Raw genomic sequence first — 20,115 nt, forward strand, 5'->3', positions numbered from 1 at the left:
ATCTATGTAATGAGCCTGCACAATCTGCACACGTATCCCAGAACTTAAAGCATAATAAATACATTTTTTTAAAAAGAATGCTGCTACAGGGATCAGGGGGCCGCATGGGTAACCAGCAAGGCTGGGAAGCCTCCAGTGTTAGGTATTCATGGAAGCTGCAGGGGCCTTGACTGAAATACTAGATCTTGAACATATGACCCTCAGGAGAAAGGCCCTATAAACAGACAGCAGACATAGCAAGGGTCCTGATTTACAGGGGTGCAACCTGAGGCTGGAAAATGACTTGCCTGGGGCCAAAGACTCTGCCCTTTCTTTCTCTTCTCCATCCCTGCTTCCCTATTTCCCCCTTGCTTCCCTGGGAGAGTGGATGCCAAAAGGAAGGGGGCACCTGTAGAGGGAGGGGGCACCTGTAGAGGGAGGGGGCACCTGTAGAGGGAGGGGCCCTGGAAGACAAAACCCCTGGCGAGAGGGAAGGAGGCAGGTTGTACCTGGCCTCCAGGGGAGAAGGCTGTGGGGCTCTGGGGGTCAGCTGCCCTGCCTGCTCCAGGGGGCTTCGGGGCTTTCTTGGCCCCTACAGAGATGGTGAGCAGGGATGCCAAGCAGAGTATCTGGAAGTTGAGAGGGGGTGTTCACAGGCCCCCTCAGAAACCACAGACAGGCAGCATGTCAGGCCGGTTTGTGTTCCTAGACTTGCGGGAGGGGCCGCCCACCACTGAGGGATGTCCACCTGAGTCAGGTGGTAGATGGTGATTCTCAAGTGTAAGAGCGTGGACCCTCCATCTCTTTCTTTGGACACTCCCTGCATGCACACACTTTTTTGGGGTCATTCTTGTATAAACACATCTGTCCAGCTAGCCTCAAGGTTTGGGAATCTGGAGCCAGAAATGTGGAATCCTCTCCTGGCCAGGTCCTTGGACTCACTTGAGCTTTCAGCAAAGCCACAGAGTCAACTCAGTGAGCTGATAGCAACAAGAATACCAACAATAACAATTTAGGATTTTTTTCTGTCGCAAATGATTTTTTTTTTAATCTGGCTTAAACAAAAACTTTGTGGTTCCAGATTCAGGGTGGAGAGGATCCAGATATTCAAAACATATCACAAAGGACACCATCTCTCCATCGTTCAGCCCGGCTGTTCTGCATGGTGGCTTCATTTGCAGACTCCATATAGTGACAGCATGGCTGCCAGGGTCCAGCTGCCCTGACAATTTCAAGATCAATGAGAAAGAGCCAGTCAGATGTGATGGCTCATGCCTGTAATCCCAGCACTTTGGGAAGCCGAAGTGGGAGGATTGCTTGAGCCTAGGAGTTTGAGACCAGCCTGGACAACGTAAAGAGACCCCACCTCTACAAAAATAAATAAAGAAATAAAAATGAGCTGGGCGTGGTGGTGTGTTTCTGTAGTCCCAGCTACTCAAGAGTCTGAGGTGGAAGGATGGCTTGAACCCAGGAGGTTGAGGCTGCAGTGAGCTATGACTGCGCCACTGCACTCCAGTCTGAGTGATAGAGAAATTCCCTGCCTCAAAAAAGAAAAAGAAAAAAGAAAAGAAAGAGCAAGCCTCTTTTATTTTTCTTCAACTCTTTTTTTTTTTCTCTTTGAGATGGAGTCTCACTCCGTCACCCAGGCTGGAGAGCAATGGTGTGATCTCAGCTCATTGCAACTTCCTCCTTCCAGGTTCAAGCAATTATTTTGCCTCAGCCTCCCTAGTAGCTGGGATTACAGGTGTGTGCCACAATGCCCAGCTAATTTTTGTATTTTTAGTAAAGATGGGGTTTCACCATGTTGGCCAGGCTGATCTCAAACTCCTGACCTCAAGTGATCCATCTGCCTCAGCCTGCCAAAGTGCTGGGATTACAGGCATGAGCCAAGGCCCAGCACTTTGGGAGGCCCAACTCTTTAAATTGAGAGCATATGATTGGGCTGGCCAAGATCAGGCACCCACCGCCTCCTGTGTGCCAGACACCATGTTGTCTACATAGTTATCTCATTTTACCCACTTAGTCTCCTATCTGTTTGTGTTCTTGCTTTTGGTTTTTTTTTGTTTTTGAGACGGAGTTTTGCTCTTGTTACCCAGGCTGGAGTGCAATGGCGCGATCTCGGCTCACCGCAACCTCCGCCTCGTGGGTTCAGGCAATTCTCCTGCCTCAGCCTCCTGAATAGCTGGGATTACAGGCACACACCCCATGCCCAGCTAATTTTTTGTATTTTTAGTAGAGACGGGGTTTTACCATGTTGACCAGGATGGTCTCTATCTCTTGACCTCGTGATCCACCCACCTCAGCCTCCCAAAGTGCTGGGATTACAGGCTTGAGCCACCGCGCCTGGCCTGTTTTGTTTTTTGAAACAGGGTCTCACTCTGTCATCCAAGCTGGGGTGCAGTGGTGCAATCACGGCTCATTGCAGCCTCTATCTCCCAGGCTCAAGCAATCCTCCCACCTCAGCCTCTCGAGCAGCTGGGACCACAGGTACATGTATTTTTTTTTTTTTTTATAGAGACAGGGTCTCACTTTGTTGCTCAGGCTGGTCTCGAATCCCTGGGTTCAAGCGAGCCACCCACCTTGTCCTCCTATGGTACCTGGATCGCAGGTGTGCACCACCTCACCCAGTTTGTTCTTGTTTAATGTTTGTCTTTCCCATTAGATTATAAGCTCCATGAGGACAGGGACCTCTTGAATCTTATTCATGGCTTTGTACTCTGTACCTAGAGCAAGCCTAGAACAGCAAAGGCGCTGAAACAATTTTCTATCGGAAAGCACATAATTTTACCCAGAAGCAGAAAATGTAGAGGTGGAGGGAGCAGACAGTTGTTCTCACACTCTGACCAGCTCACCCAAGATTAAAACAATGTTATCCTTGGTCTCTGTCACTAGCTTCTCATTGTTTATGTGCAAATTTGCTTTTGCACATTTACAGTAGTATCTTACGTAAGACATTAGGTTACATGTTTTCGGTCAACATTACGCAGTAGATACTTTTCCATTTTGTTTGCAGACCAAGCTGTTTTCCCCCTTACTTATCTACCCATTTCCCACTCCTCACTTCCAAGGCCAGCAGCCTGGTTTCCAGAAGGATTCTTCATGCTCACAGGTCATATACTAACAGAAGTACCTGTATGGGAAGGGGCTGGGCTGGTATTAGCGTGAAAAGGTACATCAAACTCAAGAGGCACTTGCCCACCTCTGGCTCTCCTCACTGGACTTGATTACACATCCTAGAAGCCCTTCCAGGTACTTGAAATAGTGCTAACTCATCGTTTTTTCATGGACACATGATATTGCCCATGTAAATGTATCATAATTTAACTTTTCATCTTGGGCATAAATATTTCCATGTTTTTGTCCCTTCATAAAAAACACTTTAAGGGCTGGGCAAGGTGGCTCACACCTGTAGTCCCAGCACTTTGGTAAGTTGAGATCAGAGGAGGAGGCTGATCTGGGACTCCTTCAGCCTAGGAGTTCCAGATCAGCCTGGGCAACATAGCAAGAACCCATCTCTCCAAAACTTTAAAAATCAGTGGGACATGGCCAGGCCCAGTGGCTCACATCTGTAATCCCAGCACTTTGGGAGGGTGAGGCAGGTGGATCACAAGGTCAGGAGTTCGAGACCAGCCTGGCCAATATGGTGAAACCCAGTCTCTACTAAAAATGCAAAAATTAACCAAGTGTGGTGGTGGGCACCTATAGTCCCAGCTACCCAGGAGGCTGAGGCAGAATGGCTTCAACCTGGGAGGTTGCAGTGAGCCAAGACCGTGCCACTGCACTCCAGCCTGGGTGACAGAGCAAGACTTATTCTCAAAGAAAAAAAAATAGTGTGAAATGCTGGCATGTGCCTGTAGTTCCACTTACTTAGGAGGCTGACGCCCTGTCTCCATTTTATTTTATTTATTTTTTTTGAGACAGGGTCTCACTCTTTTTTTTTTTTTTTTTGAGGTTTTTTTTTTTTTTTTTTCTGAGACAGAGTCTCACTCTGTTGCCCAGGCTGGAGGGCAGTGGTGCAATCTCAGCTCACTGCAACATCTGCTTCCCAGGCTCAAGCAATTCTCCTGCCCCAGCCTCCTGAGTAGCTAGGATTACAGGCACGTGCCATCACACCTGGCTAATTTTTTATTTTTGTGTTTTTAGTAGAGACAGGGTTTCACCATGTTGGTCAGGCTGGTTTCGAACTCCTGACCTCGTGATCGACCTGCCTTGGCCTCCCACTGTGCCCGGCCAAGACCCTGTCTCAAACACACACACACACACACACACACACACACACTTTAATAAGTATCCTTGTATATTTGCCCTTAAATCCCAGTATAGAATCTCAGAAGTGTGGTTGCCGGACAAAGGCTATGTTTTTTGGTTTGTGTGGTTGTGTTTATACAAATTGAGTATCCCTAATCTGAAAATCCAAAGTCCAAAATGCTTCAAAATCCAAAACTTTTTGAGTGCTGGCATGATTCTCAAAGAAAATGTTCACTGAGGCATTTCAGATTTCAGATGTTTGAGTTAGAGATGCTTAACTGGTAAATATAATGCAGATATTTCAAAACCCAGAAAAAAAAAAAGAAATTTAAAACACTTTTGGTCCCAAGCATCTCAGATAAGGGATACTCAACCTGAATTAACATATGTTGCCAAGTTTCTTTTCTCCTCAAAGCCATAACAATTCATATTCACACCAGCTATATATGACAGCGCCTTCTCCCCCAGATTCCCCCAGGACTATCACCCTTTTTTTTTTTTTGCTGATCTCATGGCATACTAGTAGCATTTTATGTGGCTCTAATTTTTATTTTTCTGGACCAAGAGTCATATTGAGTTGCTTTTCATGTGCTTTTGGCTATTTAGGTTTCCTCTTCTGCAAAACACATGCTTGTATCCTTAGCTCGTTTTAGGGGGTGGTCCATCTGGGAGATCCCTCTGACTATGCACATACCTCAACACATCAGAGTTATTTATGTTCCAGAAGGCTGTGAGCTTCACCCGGCAGGAGCTATATCTTATTCCCCCTGCATCAGCACCAACACTAAGCCCAGTGCCTTGCACACAGGATTTCAGGAAGCACTGAATGAAGAAAGGAGCCTCTGGCAGCCCTGGGATGCTCCTGCGGGCCTGGTCACCAGGGCAGGCTGCTGGAGGATCTGAGCATGTTCTCATACTAAGGGTTATGTGTTATTTCGCCCAGCCCATAGTCACCCTTTGCTAGGACCTTTGAAGAGCTCCTTGGCAAAGCGGAGTGAATCTCATCATGGCAAGTACCCCCAGTGATCCTAGGGCTCCTCTGCCTCCTCTCTCTTCTTTCCCCAAGGAGAGGAAGATACAAATGCAACAACTCCTTCGCCATGGAGCACCCTCCCCTCAGAAGGTCAGGGGAGTCATCCTCTCTCTTTTTTTTTTAAGTCTCATTCTGTCGCCCAGGCTGGAGAGCAGTGGCGCCATCTCATTCAACTCACTGCACCCTCCATCTCCTGAGTTCAAGTGAGTCTCTTGCCTCAGCCTCTCAAGTAGCTGGGATTACAGGTGTGCACCATCATGCCCAGATAATTTTTGTATTTTTAGTAGAGACAGAGTTTTGTCATGTTGGCTAGGCTGGTCTCAAACTCCTGACCTCAAGTAATCTGCCCACCTAGGCCTGCCAAAGTACTAGGATTGCAGGCTTGAGCCACTGCATCCGGCCCCAGGGAAGCCATTCTCAAACTCCTGTAGCCACTTCACCGCCTGCTGTGAGTCTGCCAGAGGGGGAGGAAAGGAATGGAGAGCCCCCCTCCAGTGATAACCCCAAGTTGCTCCTCCCTAGGGTGTGGTTTGGCTGGATAGAAAGGGAGCTGGTTTGAACCATGTAAGTGCCTTGCCTAAAGCAAGGCCAAACGAAGCAGAAGCAGCTTCCCAGTGGCCAGTCTGATTTTTGGTCCCCGCTTAAGGAGACTGGGGGTGAGGGGTGGGCAAATTCCTTCTTCAGATCTCCAAACGAGCATCTGCTTGAATCACTACAGGCTCCCATGCCAAGCTCAGGAACATTGGAGTCTGCCTCACCACTGCCTGGGGCCAAACTCATCCATGCAACAAATACTTATTGGGCATCTATTATGTTCCAGGCACAGTTCCAGGCGCTAGGGAGACACTAATGATCCAACAGGCAAAAATCTCCGCACTCTGGCTGCTGACCTTGGCCAGCAGGGCTCGGCAAACTTTTTCTCTAAAGGCCAGATAGCAAACATTTTTGGCTTTTCAGGCCATAAGGTCCCTGTCGAAATGACTAAACTGCCTTTGTAGTGTGAAAACACCCATGAATGGGTGTGGCTGTGCTCCAATAAAACTTTATTTATGGACGCTGAAATTTGAATTCTGTATAATGTTCATGCGTCCTGAAATATGAGTTCTTTTTCTTTTCCCCAACCATTAAAAAATGTGTAAAACACTCTTAGCTCAAGGGAGGGCTGTATAAAAACAGGTGGTGCCAACCTCTGTTCTAGAGGGATAATAAAACTGAAACTTACACAGCACTTACATGTGCCAGGTACTGTTCCAACGCTTATGTAAATTGACTCATTCAATCCTTATACGAACCCTGGGAGGTGTGCAATCATTACTGGCTCCACTTTACAGAGAAGGAAAGAGGCACACAGAAATTGACATTTATATTATTAGAAAACTGTGGGGCCAGGATTTAGGTCCAGATCCAAAGAGTATGCTTTTATACCCTATTCTATACCTTCGTCTTCAAAAACCCAACAAAATCATCAACAGCTGTCCTTGTTTAATACCTACTATGTGCCAGACATGAAGAGGCACAATTGTACAATAAAGGAAATAAACACAGTCTTATGAGACATATGACCCATTTCACAGTGGTCAGCTCAAGGAGAGGACACCCCTTCCCTCGGCCACTGCCCCGCTGCTCTCGGTTTCCTTGCCTTGTGCACCTTGCCCTACAGGGCCCTCCAAACACCCTGCCCCACAGTCTTCTACATGCTGGCTAAGTTGCAACTTGAATTCCAAAGCCAGAATGATGTTGGCATCATTCTAACACTTCCAGGTATCTGACGAAGAAGATTCAAAGCTAAACAGCCCAGGAAAGAGACAATGACTGGAAAGGATTCTAGGGCGGCCTGAGAAAGGCTTTTGTGGGTAGGGTTGTAGTAGAGGCACGGGGAGGTGGACCCTAAATGAACGGCTTTTTGGACCACCTCCCTCTATTCCCACCCCCCGGCCCCCACAAAGCAAGCAAGGCCTCCGGGTCTTTAAGAGCGAAGCGGGGAGCAGGTGAATGCTTCTCGACTCCCAGAACATTGGGGAAATGCTTCCGGCATTAAACAAAGCCTTTTTATATTTAAACTGCCAGCCCGGGATTTTCAAAAAAGTTTCCCCAAGCGTCACCAAGTGTGTGTGCACAAAAAATTATACACCGGTGTCGAAGCAGTTGGATGCAGAAGCACGCACGTGTGCACGCTGAAACACCCAGCTAAGCCGCGTGTTCATCTGCGTGCACGCCCGCGCCCCGTCCTGCACCCACCCACCCCCCCACCCCGGGCACACGCTCGGCCGGACTGTTTGCACGCTCGGGTGCAGCCCGGGCTCGGGGAGCAGGATCCACCAGGAATTCCAGAGCCACGGGGGGAGGGAGGAGAAGGAAGCCGTCGCAGCGGGGGAGGGAGGAAGGAGAGGGGAGCAGGGTGAGAGGAGGGGGAGCCCCCGAGCTGGGAGAACAGGGCGCGGGCCCGAGGCCGGGGGCTCCGAGGCGAGGCCCCGGCACCCAACTGAGAAGCCGCCCAGCTGGCCGAGTGGGGGAGGACCGGGCGGCGCGAGGCAGGAGGAGATCCGAGGGCGGGAGGGGGCGGGGGCGCCGGAGGGAGCTGGGCGGGGGCCGCGGAGGGGTCAGGGTGCGGCGTGGCGGGCGAGGGGCGGGAACGGCTGGCCAGGGTGTTTCCCAGGGCAAGCAGCGGGAGACCCGCCCCGGGAGGCGCCTGCGAGGGCCGGGAGGAGCAGCTGCAAGCGCGGGGGCTCGGGCGCCCCCTGCAGCCAGGTCTGGGTATGGGCCCCGCAGGCCCCAGGGCTCCTCTCTCCGGCGAGCACCCAACGCCCCGCACACTGCGCAGGTTCAGTAGGGGCTCGCAAACCGGGGGCCCCGGGTCCTCAACGGCCAGCATACTTGTGTACAACTTTTTTTTTTCCTTCTTGGAGACAGGGTCTCACTCTGTCGCCCAGGCCGGAGTGCAGTGGCGCAAACACAGCTGACTGCATCCTGGACCTCCCGGCCTCAAGCCATCTTCCCACCTCAGCCTCCTGAGTAGCCGGGATTACAGGCGCACACCACCACGCCCGGCTTTTCTCCTTCGTTTCTTTTTTTTCTTTGCTAGAGGCGGGGTCTCCCTATATTACCCAGGCTGGTCTTGAACTCCTGAACTCAAGTAATACTCCCACCTCGGTCTCCCATAGTATTGGGATCACAGGCATGAGCCACCTCACCTGGCCTGTTCTGTTGTTGTTTGTTTTTCAAACGGAGTCTCGCTTTGTCGCCCAATCTGGAGTGCAATGGCATGATCTTGCTTCACTGCAAACTCCACCTCCCAGGTTCAAGTGATTCTCCTCCCTCTAGCCCTTCTCTCAATGGCTGGCCCAGCCCCTGAAGGCATCCCCTACCCTAATCTTGGGGGTCCTGGGTTCCAAAACAAACTCTGCTCGTCCCAGACTGAGTCTCCCTGAGGGAGCACCATCGGTCAAATGGGCCAATTATACCTACTGTCTCTCGCTGCCTGGGGATTTCCCAGGGAAACACTTTGGGAGGCCGAGGCGGCCAGAGGGTTTGTATTCCAAAGCCAGGTTCAAGCTTCTAAGTCAAGCAGCTTCCAACTGCTTTTCCACCCTCAATTCACTGGGAACCTTTTTTTACTTATTTTTATTTTTATTGTTTGTCCATGAGGCATTTTCTTTGTAAATATAAGTATTACATCCCTAGAAAAAGAATTCCAGGATTTCCCCTCCTGTGTGTTTTCTTCTTTCTTCTTCATGGTCCGTGATGCCGGCTGAGATTGTCAATACAATGAAACCAAACTGGCGGGATGGAAGCAGATTATTCTGCTGTTTTCTAGATCTTTGAGTTGCACATCGAATCTGGGGCTGATCACTCCACACTTGTTTCGCCTGCCTGTGAGGTTCACGACAATTTTCCCAGCTCTGTGTCATCCATGATTTCAAATTCACCAATGTAACCATGCTTCATCGTCACAGTCAGAAACCAGACGCTGGCTTTGGAGCACAGCCTAATAAGCGTTTGCCTCTCTTTTCAGCATTGTTGGTGCTCTTGAGAGCATCAGCCAGGACATTCATGCACACCATTGTGGCAGCACAGAAAGAGGGCAGGGAAGGGAGAGTGTACGGAGTTATCCACTGGGAACCTTTTTTATGTGCCAAGCCCTTTACCTAAGAGAATGCTGCCTGTATGCCCACACCCCCACTGCTCAGATGGCGAAGATGAGGCTCAGTGGTGTGATGGAACCTACCCCAGCCACCCGGCCAGCCTGTGAAGCAGCCAGGAGTCAGCCCTTCAGCTGCTCCCCATGTTCCAGATGCTCGACCCCTGGCCGTTGAATCAGCATTCTAGGGAAGTGGAGAGTTAGTTTCCCCCCCCCCCATCCCCAGGTAATTCCAACGTATAGCCCTGATGAGAACTACAGTATTGAACACGGGGCAGAAATGTTCCGGTCCAAAGTTAGCGAGCAGTGGTCCCGGGCCCAGCCTGGCTCACTGGCATGTTTCCTTAAATCCTCACAATATCTCATTAAATTGTGAATTCGTTACTAGCAGGTACAGATCAGTAAATTTCACAACAAAATCTGGATTTCTGACTTTTTCTGCAGCAGTTGGAGAACCAGAAGACATCGATTACTGACTTATGTTCCCTTTCATTGTATAGACAGGGACACTCAGGGCGGAGAGGGGCAAGGTGTGTCCAGATACTCCCAGATCGGAGTCAAGGGACAGAACTGGAACTCGGAAATACCCAGGTCTCCAGATCAGGGTCCTGTGCTCATTTTTGACCCCATGCAACTGCCAACTGCCATTGAATCATTTGGAGATGAACCCTCCTGCATAGAACACCCCCCTCCCAACAAGCGGGAGTGGTGCCTTTGTATGTCACCTAGGAAGGCCCCATGCCCAGCAAGCCCCATGGCCTCCACTGCCACATACCGTTTCCTGCTTCAGAAACTTGCAGTAGGATGTTACTAGCAGGTAAAAATCAGTAACTTTTACTCAGAGCCAAGAGGCTGCAGCACGTGAGCCCGCATCTACATGGACACTTTAAACATCCTAATACCTGCTGGTGGGTGCATTATGCTAGATATTGGGAGTTATCGGTATCAGAGTGGAAATCCATGGATAGAAGGGGATATTCTGGGGCTAGGGGCAGGGCAGGCACCAAGGAAATAGATACCCAGATGAAAACAGCCACCCTGATTCACACTCTCAGCTCCTCGAATGAGAGAGGAGGCAGGATCTCCCTCTCCCCATTCTGCAGAAGGGCAAATTGAGGCTGGAGCAGTCTTAGAAAGCATAAGGGAAAGCTGAGAGGGACCTTGGGATCTGAACTTGTGCACGGTGGCAGATGGGTTTCATTGCACCTGCCCCTTGTGATTGATTGGTATTGCCTGCCCCGGACATCAGGGGAGAACGAGTCTCCAGGTGGGCCCAGTGAAAACTGGGACCAAGATCTGTTGGTACACAGCCACGGGCTGGGAGGGAGAATGGGCAGGGAGATAGGAAAGTATCTCAAGCTGAGAGGACCACCAAGAGTGGCACATTTGAGGAGAAACAGCATGGCCTAAGTGGGCGGGTAGAGGGTCAGTTCGGGCAGGCCACGGGGCCACTTAAGAAGCTTTGATTCACCCTATTAATAGGAACAGTACAAAACCACTTAAAAGGATTTTGGAGGGTAAGCACCAACTGAGGGCAGAGAGCTCCCATAGGCTGCAGGGACAGGGCAAGAGCAGTGAGAGGCTGTCCCAGCTGCTAGATGAGAGACGATAGTGCTGGGACAGGGTGGCCAGATGGGTGGGGATACCCAGAGACCTCCCACCCCAGCACAGGCCTGATGACAAAGGCCTGTGGGCAGTCAGCTGGGAGCGAGAACGTCTAGTTTCCCAAGTCAGACTGCGAGCTGCTTAACCCTTTCTTGGTCCCTGGCTCTTCAAAACAAACACACAAAAACAGCAGCTCAGATGCCCAAGGCCAGTGTGAGTGAGGAGGTGAGAAGTATACGAGGAGCCCCCTGGCCTGTTTCACTGTTTTAGTCTGTGGTCTAAGGAACCGTGTAGCCACCTCTCCGGCCTTAGCAGGTAGAGGGGCTGACAGTGGGCCCGCCAAGCAGACGAGGTCTGCTGGATTTTCTTGTCTCCACCATCAACCACCCCGTCTTCTGCTTATGGCTCGCAGAGGATGCAGGAAGTGTGGGCTGGACACCGCTCACCAGGTGGAGAAGAGATGGAGCACGGACACTCATTTCTGGACACAAGTTGTTGCTGAGACAGGGTCTTGCTCTGCTGCCCAGGCTAGAGTGCAGTGATGTCATCATAGCTCCCTGTAGTCTCAATCTCCTGGGCTCAGACTATCCTCCCACCTCAGCCTCCCAAGTAGTTGGGACTACAGGCACACGCCACCACATCTGGCTATTTTTTTCAACTTTTTTTTTAGACAGGGCCTTGCTATATTGCCTAGGCTAGTCTCGAACTCCTGAGCTGATCCTCCTGCCTCAACCTCCCAAAGTGGTGGGATTACAAGCATAAGCCACACCCCTGGCTGGACACAGCTCTTTCCAGAGAGGGCCACAGGTCTCCCAAGATGTCCCTCACAACCCTCCTTGTCATGTGGGACTCTTTGCTCATGGAGTGGTTTTTCAGATATATGTGGCTGTCACTGCAGCAGGTGTAGTGGCGCCACAGCATCTGGGGAGGCCAGCACAGGCCTGTGCCCAGCAGACACACAGCACAGGGTCATGGCCCCTCCCATAGCCCCAGGCAAGTCCCATCTCCCTCCTGGAGCTGCCTGGCCTGGGGAGCCAGAGGTCAGGAGCTGAGGCTGTCAGAAGGGCAGGAGTCTCCTCCTTACTCTGCCCCATGTATCCTTGGGAAAGTGACTCCACCTCTCTGAACCTCACATCCCCTGCCTACCCCATGCTTAGGGCTGCAGGGAGCATTAGAGGCAGAGATGAACCGAGAGGACAGGGCCTGGAGCTAACTTCAGACTGAGAGCAACTTGAACGTGGTTCCCAAACAAACATCCAGAGCCCTGTGTTCAGAGCTGGGGCTGCTCCAGTCCCAACGAGAGGCTCGAGGTGGCAGGGGAGGCAGACCCCAAAGGGACATTGGCTGCAGCGTGGCTGGCTGCAGTCTAGGAGTATAGCAGGCTAAGTCGCAGAGGTGACCGCTGTGTGCCTAGGAAGCTGAGCGGGAGGCAGTGGGGCAGCACAGTTGAGTTCATTTGCAGTCAGCCTTGTTTGGGCTTGAACCTGGCCCCACTGCTTGCTAGCTGTGTCACCTTGAGCAAGTTACTTAACTTCTCAGATTCTCTGTTTCCACATCAGTGAAATGAGAAGAATAAAAGCCAACATTTAGTGAGTACCAGGCATGTTCCAGAAACTTCTCTAAACCCTCTTTATGTTTAAATCATTCCTTAAAACCACCCTGGGGTATGGGTACATCAGAGAACAAATGAAGGAACTAAGGCCCAGAGAGGCAAAGTAATCTCACCAGGCGACACAGCTGGCAGGTGGCAGAGGCAGGCTGGTCACAAGGTCCCTGATCCATAGGGTTAGTGAGAATCATGAACAACCCTGAGTGACACGTGGATCAGGCTTGTCGCTGCGTCTGGCACTGGGCAAGCCTGCAGTGTGTTTTGGCCGCCGTTATTGCTGTGAGGGTGGCTGCGCTTGTTTCTAGGGCTGCCGTAACAAAGCATTGCAGATTGTGCAGCTTCAGCACGAGAAATATACTTTTTCTCAATTCTGGAGGCTGGAAGTCCATGGGCGAGATACGGTCAGCAGGGTGGTTTCTTCTGGGAGCTCTCTTCTTGACTCACAGAAGCTGTCCTCTTCCCAGGTCTTTGCGGTCTTCCCTGAGTATGAGTCTATGTCCTCATCTTTTTTTTTTTTTGAGTCAGGGTCTTGCTCTGTTGCCCAGGCTGGTGCAGTAGCATGATCTTGGCTCACTGCAACCTCCACTTTCTGGGTTCAAGCGATTCTCCCACCTCAGCATCCCGAGTAGCTGGAACTGTAGGCAGAGGCGGCCCCTGTGTGTCTGGAAAGCAGAGCAGGAGGCAGTGGGGCAGCACTCCCGGCTAATTTTTGTCCTTTTTGGTAGAGATGGGGTTTTGTCATGTTGGCCAGGCTGGTCTGGAACTCCTGACCTCAAGTGATCTGCCAACCTTGGCCTCCCAAAGTGCTGGGATTACGGGTGTGAGCCATCGTTCCCCATCTATATGTCCTCATCTCATTTTATAAGGCTGGTAGACATACTGAATGAGGGCCAAACCTAAAGACTTCTTTTTATCTTCATGACCTCTTTAAAGCCCTGTTGCCAAATACATTCTGAGGTGCTGGGGTTCAGGGCTTCAGCATGTGAAATTTAGGGTGAAACGGTTGAGCTTCTAACAGTGGGAGAGGGGGTTGTCTTTACCATGGCAGGGCTGAAGACAGAACAGGTTGGAGAGACAGTAGCTGCTCAGACGCCCCCTACCCTGCAGGCCTGGCTGTCAGAGCCCCGAGCCCTGGCCAGTGGGAGGAGGGCCAAGGCAGGCTTGGGCTCTGGAACCAGGTCAGGGCTCTGTCCATGAGGATGGGGGCTGCAGGGCAGAGTGCCCTCCTCCGGCTTCGGCACACTCAGGACGTCACTGTGGCTTGGTGTCCCAGCACTTTGCGGACAGTCTCCCCAGGCCCTGTCTGGATGAGCGCCTTGTGTCCAGAGCCAGAGAGGGCACCTGGGCCCCAAATACCATCTGGACAGCTCGCCAATCATCCTTCCTCCTGCCCAGATGGACCGAGAACATGCTTCACTGGTTTGGGAAGCTGCCTCCAGCTCCTGCTCCTCAGGAAGGCTTTTTTTTTTTTAAGAGTCTGGGTCTCACTCCATGGCCCAGGCTGGAGTGCAGTGGTGCCCTTATGTATCACTGTAGCCTCCAATTCCTGGGCTCCTGTGATCTTCTCACCCCAGCCTCCCAAGTAGCTGAGATTATAGGTATATGTCACCATACCCAGCTAATTAAAAAAAAGCTTTTTTTTAGAGATAGAGTCCGGCTATGTTGCCCAGACTGTTCCCAAATCCTGGCCTCAAGCAATCTCCTGTCACAGCCCCCAGGTTGCTGGGATTACAGGCTTGAGCCACCATTCCCAGTTCAGGAAAGCTTTCTTAAGCCTCCTCGGAAATTCTGCCTGGAAAGAAGCAATGGTAGTGAAAAGATTCCGTAAGCACCCTCCAGGATTCAGGACTCTTCAGGATTCATTTTTTCTGGGCCTCACGTGTGGCTGGCCCTGGAACGTGTGCCCACCCCAGCCCCAGGACCCCACCAGCCACAGAGCCAGTCTTAAAACCTTTCAGGATGCAAATCCTGAAGCCACAAACAAAGCCATGTCTGAGCTCATCCTACTGGGAAGGGGCTTCCCACTGGCTCCTTCTCCCTCAGTTGTCCCTGTCCCTTCCGGCTTGCAGCCACCACCCAAGGGCCTACCAGCATTACTCTCACACAAACTGCAAGTTGCCTCCTAGGTGGCCCATTGTTTTGTTCCTCTCCTGTGGATTCGCCACAAAACAGCCAGAGGGACCTTTGCATGCATAGGTTCCTGCTCATATCTGACCATATCACCACTCCGGTGTGATGATGCAATTCTTGCCAGAGGAGGAGGGCGCTGGCATAATGCCTGTCCTTTTTTTCTGTCTTCCCCATATCCCATCAACTTTTTTCCCCATTTTTTTTTTCTTTCTTCCTTTTTTTTTTTTTTTTTTTTTGAGAAGGAGTCTCCCTCTGTTGCCAGGGCTGGAGTGCAGTGGCCTGATCTTGGCTCACTACAACCTCTGCCTCCTGGGCTCAAACGATTCTCTTGCCTCAGCCTCCTGAGTAGCTGGGATTACAGGCACCCACCACTACGCCTGGCTAATTTTTTGTATTTTTAGTAGAGACAGGGTTTCACCATGTTGACCAGGCTGGTCTCGAACTCCTGACTTCATAATCTGCCCACCTCAGCCTCCCAAAGTGCTGGGATTACAGATGTGAACCACCATGCCCAGCCTTTTTTCCCTTTTTCTTACCTGATGCAGTAGTCAGACCAGGGCAGCAAATCCAAGTACTGGAAGCGGAAGCTGGGATGATTCCTAGGCAATAAATTGTAACTGTTTTTGTTTTGTTTTGTTTTTGAGACAGAGTCTCACTTTGTCGCCAGGTGCCAGACTGGAATTCCTAAGGGCCTGAGGGGGCGTGTTGTGCCTTCACACCCTCTGGCAAAATCAGGGTTCACAGTGAAAGCAGCTCTATTGACTGGTGCTAAAAACAGCCCACTAGCTGCGCACTGGGTAATCTTTATCTGAATGGGAGTGGACTCGAGGAGGCACTTATTGGACTAGCTCTGCTGCCTGCAGTACGGATGAGCACAGTGGCCAAAACTAATGTTCTTCCACAGAGGGAAAAGTTTGGGCATAAATGGAGAGAAGGAGAAAGAGTAGCTGAGAATAAAGGAAGGAATAAATGGGTTATGTAATGAGGGAAATTCAGTATACACAAAACTCGAAAGAGGCACAGAGCCTCTGTAATCCCAGTACTTTGGGAGGCCGAGGCAGGCGGATTACCTGAGGTCAGGAGTTTGAGAGCGGCCTGGTCAATATGGTAAAACTCCATCTCTACTAAAAATACAAAAATTAGCTGGATGTGGTGGCATGCGCATATGGTCCCAGCTACTCAGGAGGCCGAGGCAGGAGGATTGCTTCATCCCAGGAGGCAGAGATCACAGTGAGTCGAGATCGCATCATTGCATGCCAGCCTGGGCGACAGAGCGAGATTCCATCTCAAACAAAAAAAAAAAGGAAACGGATGAACTGATGACATGTCTTCCTCATAGGGTGGTGGTATAGATTAAATGAGTTAATTCATGAAAAACCTCAGGACAACACTGGCAGGTAGTAAGTGCTCAGAAAGCACGAGCCAGCCTCGTCGTTGATGCTGTTGTCAGGGATAAGCAGCGTGGTTTCCACCCTGTGCAGCCCTGACCAGATGGGGGAGACAGAAAGGTAGATCTAAGTTCCTACTATGTGGGGTGTCTGGTCTGAGGGGAGAGATGAACTCAAAACAGATCCACACAGGGAAGAAAAGCCCACGGGAGGCATGCACATGAGAAGCTTCCAGGGCAGAGAGGAACTGGGGAAGGCTTCACAGAGGAGGTAACATTTTTTCAGGTTCTTGCAGAATGTATAGGAGTTTGCCAGAGAAGAAGAGCATCGTGTGCATATCAGTTATCACTTGCTGTGTAACAAATGACTCCAAAATTTAGCAGCTTAAAACAATAATGTTATTAAGTTCACAGACTATAGGTCAGAAATTTTGATGGGGCAGAGAGGAGACAGCTTGGCTGTAGTCCTCAATGTCTGGGGAGTCAGCTGGAAAACTTGAGGCTGACACAACTCAAAACCAGGGGCTGAAATCATCTGAAGTCTCATTTATTCACATGTCTGGCTCTCGACCAGACTGACTCAGAGACTAAGACTGCCGGTCAGGGTGTGTCTACACCCGGCTTGGGCTTCTTCACGTCATGGTGGTCTCAGGGTAGTCAGACCAAAGGTCAGGGCTCTAATGATGAGTAAAGATAAAAGCTGCCTTTTATAACCCAGCCTTGGAAGCTACAAAACAGCACTTCTGCTGCCTTCTGTTGGTTGAAGCAGTCACAAGCCCACCTAGATTCAAGGACAGGAGCCATGAGCTCTGGCTCTTGATGGGAGGCCGTGTTTGAGATCTGCTACAGTGTGTTCAGAGAGTAATAATAATGATGATGATGGTAACACCTGACATAGATAATGGGCACTTACATGTGCCAGGTATCATTCTAAATTCTCTTCATTTACTAGCTCATCAAGTCCCCACAACTTACTAAGGAAAGTGGAGACCTTCTGCAAAGTCAGAGTTGACAAGTAGAAGAGCTGGGAATGAAACCCAGGCAGACTGCCTCCAATGCCCAGGCATAGCTGCTATCCTATTTTGCCTCTTAGGGCAGAGACCAGTGTAGCAGGATCTTGTGGTGCCTGTGGGGAGGAGCCAGAGCTGCACCTGGGGATGAGTAAGCACAGGGACCCAGAGGCCCTTGCCAGTCACTCGGCAGGGTCTGGAGTTCAAGCCAAGAACAGTGGGGGTCACTGAGGGATCTTACCCCTCCAGAGGCTGCTAGACAGAGTGACTGGATGAAGTAAAGCCAGTGCTGGGAGACAAATCAGCAATTGAATCAAATTATAATTCGTACAATATATTATACTGTATATTATTATGTAAAAGTAATATTTTTATATATAATACAATTTATATATTTTATATATAACATATCTAAAAATACATATGTCATATAGTACATAGCATATATGGTACAGTATATAGATATATGCATAGTATATTGTTACAGGATCCTTGGGGTGTTGCTTTGCTGGCTGGAAACCTCTGTGGCTGGTGGCACCTTTGCCTGAGTTCTTGTCCCACATCCAGGAAGAATGAGGTACACATGCAAGTGGAGAGTAAGCAAGATGAAGAGGGGCTTAATCAAGGTTAGAATAGCTCAGAGGAAACTGGTGGTGGGAGCCCCTTTCTGTAGGCAGGTCATCCCCTGGATTACAGCTGAGATACTAGGATAGATGAGGCACAAGGTAGGACACTGTCATGGGGGAAGAGGGTAGTCTCCACTGGAGGATGTTGAGCTTAGGGGTCCTGTGTGGAGGTGACCTATGTACACAGGGCATAACAGTTTGGAGAGCCATGAACAGTGGCTCACGCCTGTAATCCCAGCACTTTGGGAGGCTGATGCAGGAGGGTCACTTAAGCCAGGAGTTGCAGCAGGCTGCCGTGGGCTATGATTGTGCCACTGCACTCCAGCCTGGATAACAGAACAGAATTCCATCTCAAAACAAAACAAACAAACAAACAAACAAACAGGTGTGGGGGGAAGATCTAGATGGAGAAGAGAGACCTAGAGGGATCAGCAGAGGAGGAGGTGCAAAAAGAAACGTGGGGAGTGGCAAAAGTCACCCTTCCACAAACAGAAGGTTTACAGTATAAAAAGAGCAGAGGGTGGAGGAAGGGGTCACTGGAGGACCACCACTGGAGGGAGTTTGAGATAAGAGGAGATTGGGGAAGAACATGGCATTTGCAAAGGAGAGCTTTAAAATGCCACCAGCCTTGGCATGAGGAAACCCCAGGATGTGGTCAGGACCTCAGGACGGACCTTGCCGTGAGAGAGCAGCTCACATTTTCTGGCTTCTGTCCTGAGTCACACTGGCTAAGAGTGTCCTCATTCCATCCTTCCATGGATCTGGAGAAACACAACCCCAGCCAGATTATTCCCTCATGTTCTCCAAGCTTGGGAGGCCAGTCACCAAGTGCCTATGGGAGGAAGGGGTGTTCGTGTAGGTGGCTCCAGTTCCTTGGGGTTGCTCTGCTGAGAGTAGGCTTTTCCCTGTTTTATCAAGAGCTTTCTTAATTTCCTCTTCCTCTCTCCACACACCTGTCAGGGGGCAGAAATGTAGAGGAACCCACTTTTAAGCAGACACTTCAACACACTCACAAATCTGTGCTTTCAGGCTGGGGTTTTCTCTTAAGATCCCATGTCTTGAGTCATTTTGGTGGTAGCAACTTCAAGGGGAGGGAACAGTGCCTAAAAACCCTACATAGCATCCATGTGGGACTAACGTCGCTTCCCTGAGTTCTCAAAGCCCAATTTAATCCAAGCTTATTAACACATAACATTTTAATTTGCCTTTTCAATATGCTCTGCACCATATAAGTGTAACAAATTTAATAATATTGGAAGTAAGAATTTCATATGCTAATTACTGTTTCCCTTTCTTTGAGAAGCCCTATCCAGTTGGGGTTACCCTCTGTGGCAACAGACCACTGGAAAGGGAGACAGTTTCCAGTCCTTACTCAACTCCATTCTCAAATTGCAATTTAAAAGAAAAGGGAAAAATGAGCTGGGCACCATGGTCCTAACTGCTTGGGAGGCTGAAGCAGGAGAATTGCTTGAGCCCAGGAGTTTTAGGCTGCAGTGAGCTATGATCACACTACTGCACTCCAGCCTGGGCAACAGAGCAAGACCCAATCTCTAAAAAAAAAAAAAAAATAGCAGCCAGGTGTGGTGGCTCATGCCTGCACTCCCAGCACTTTGGGAGACCGAGGCGGGTGGATCACTTGAGGTCAGGAGTTTTGAGACCAGCCTGGCCAACATGGTGAAACCCAGTCTCTACCAAAAATACAAAAATTAGCTGGGCGTGATGGCGCACATCTGTAATCTCAGCTACTCAGGAGACTGAGCCGAGGTTGCAACACTGCACTCCAGCTTGGGCGACAGAGCGAGACTCTGTCTTAAAAAGAAAAAAAAAAAAAAAGAAAGAAAAGAAAAGAGAGAAAAGGATGTAATGAGGAGGACTCTTAGCCAAAGGGACTCAGGACAGAAGTCAGGTGTCAATGTGATTTCTAGCTCCAGCTGCAGAGCTCACTACGAGCTAAAAGTGGGGTGGGGGCTGATGTCTGGCTCCCGTACCCAGAAAGCACCCACAGGCAAAGGGACGTGGGAATTGGCAGTTGGAAATCAGGCTGGTGTGTACTGAAGTGGCCTGGGTGAAGGAATCTGTGTGCAGCACAGGTGTCGTTGTTACAGCCCAGATCCAAGGGCCCTAGGCACAGCCCCCAGTCCTGGCACAAGTTGGTGGGGCCATTAGTTCTTGGATTGTGCTTCGTGTTAAAGGACTTCAGCCCTAGCTTTTCCTGGCCAGAGAAGACTCTGAGCCCCTGGACCTAAACAATTGAGCAAGTAATTCCCGCAATGATAAGGCACTAGACATTGGTTAAGTCTGGAGCTTCAGCCATGGGTGACACTTGGCTTTGTCCTGTACATATACACAG

The sequence above is a fragment of the Callithrix jacchus genome, chromosome 20, assembly GCF_049354715.1.
Source record: "Callithrix jacchus isolate 240 chromosome 20, calJac240_pri, whole genome shotgun sequence".
Taxonomy (NCBI): Eukaryota; Metazoa; Chordata; class Mammalia; order Primates; family Cebidae; genus Callithrix; species Callithrix jacchus.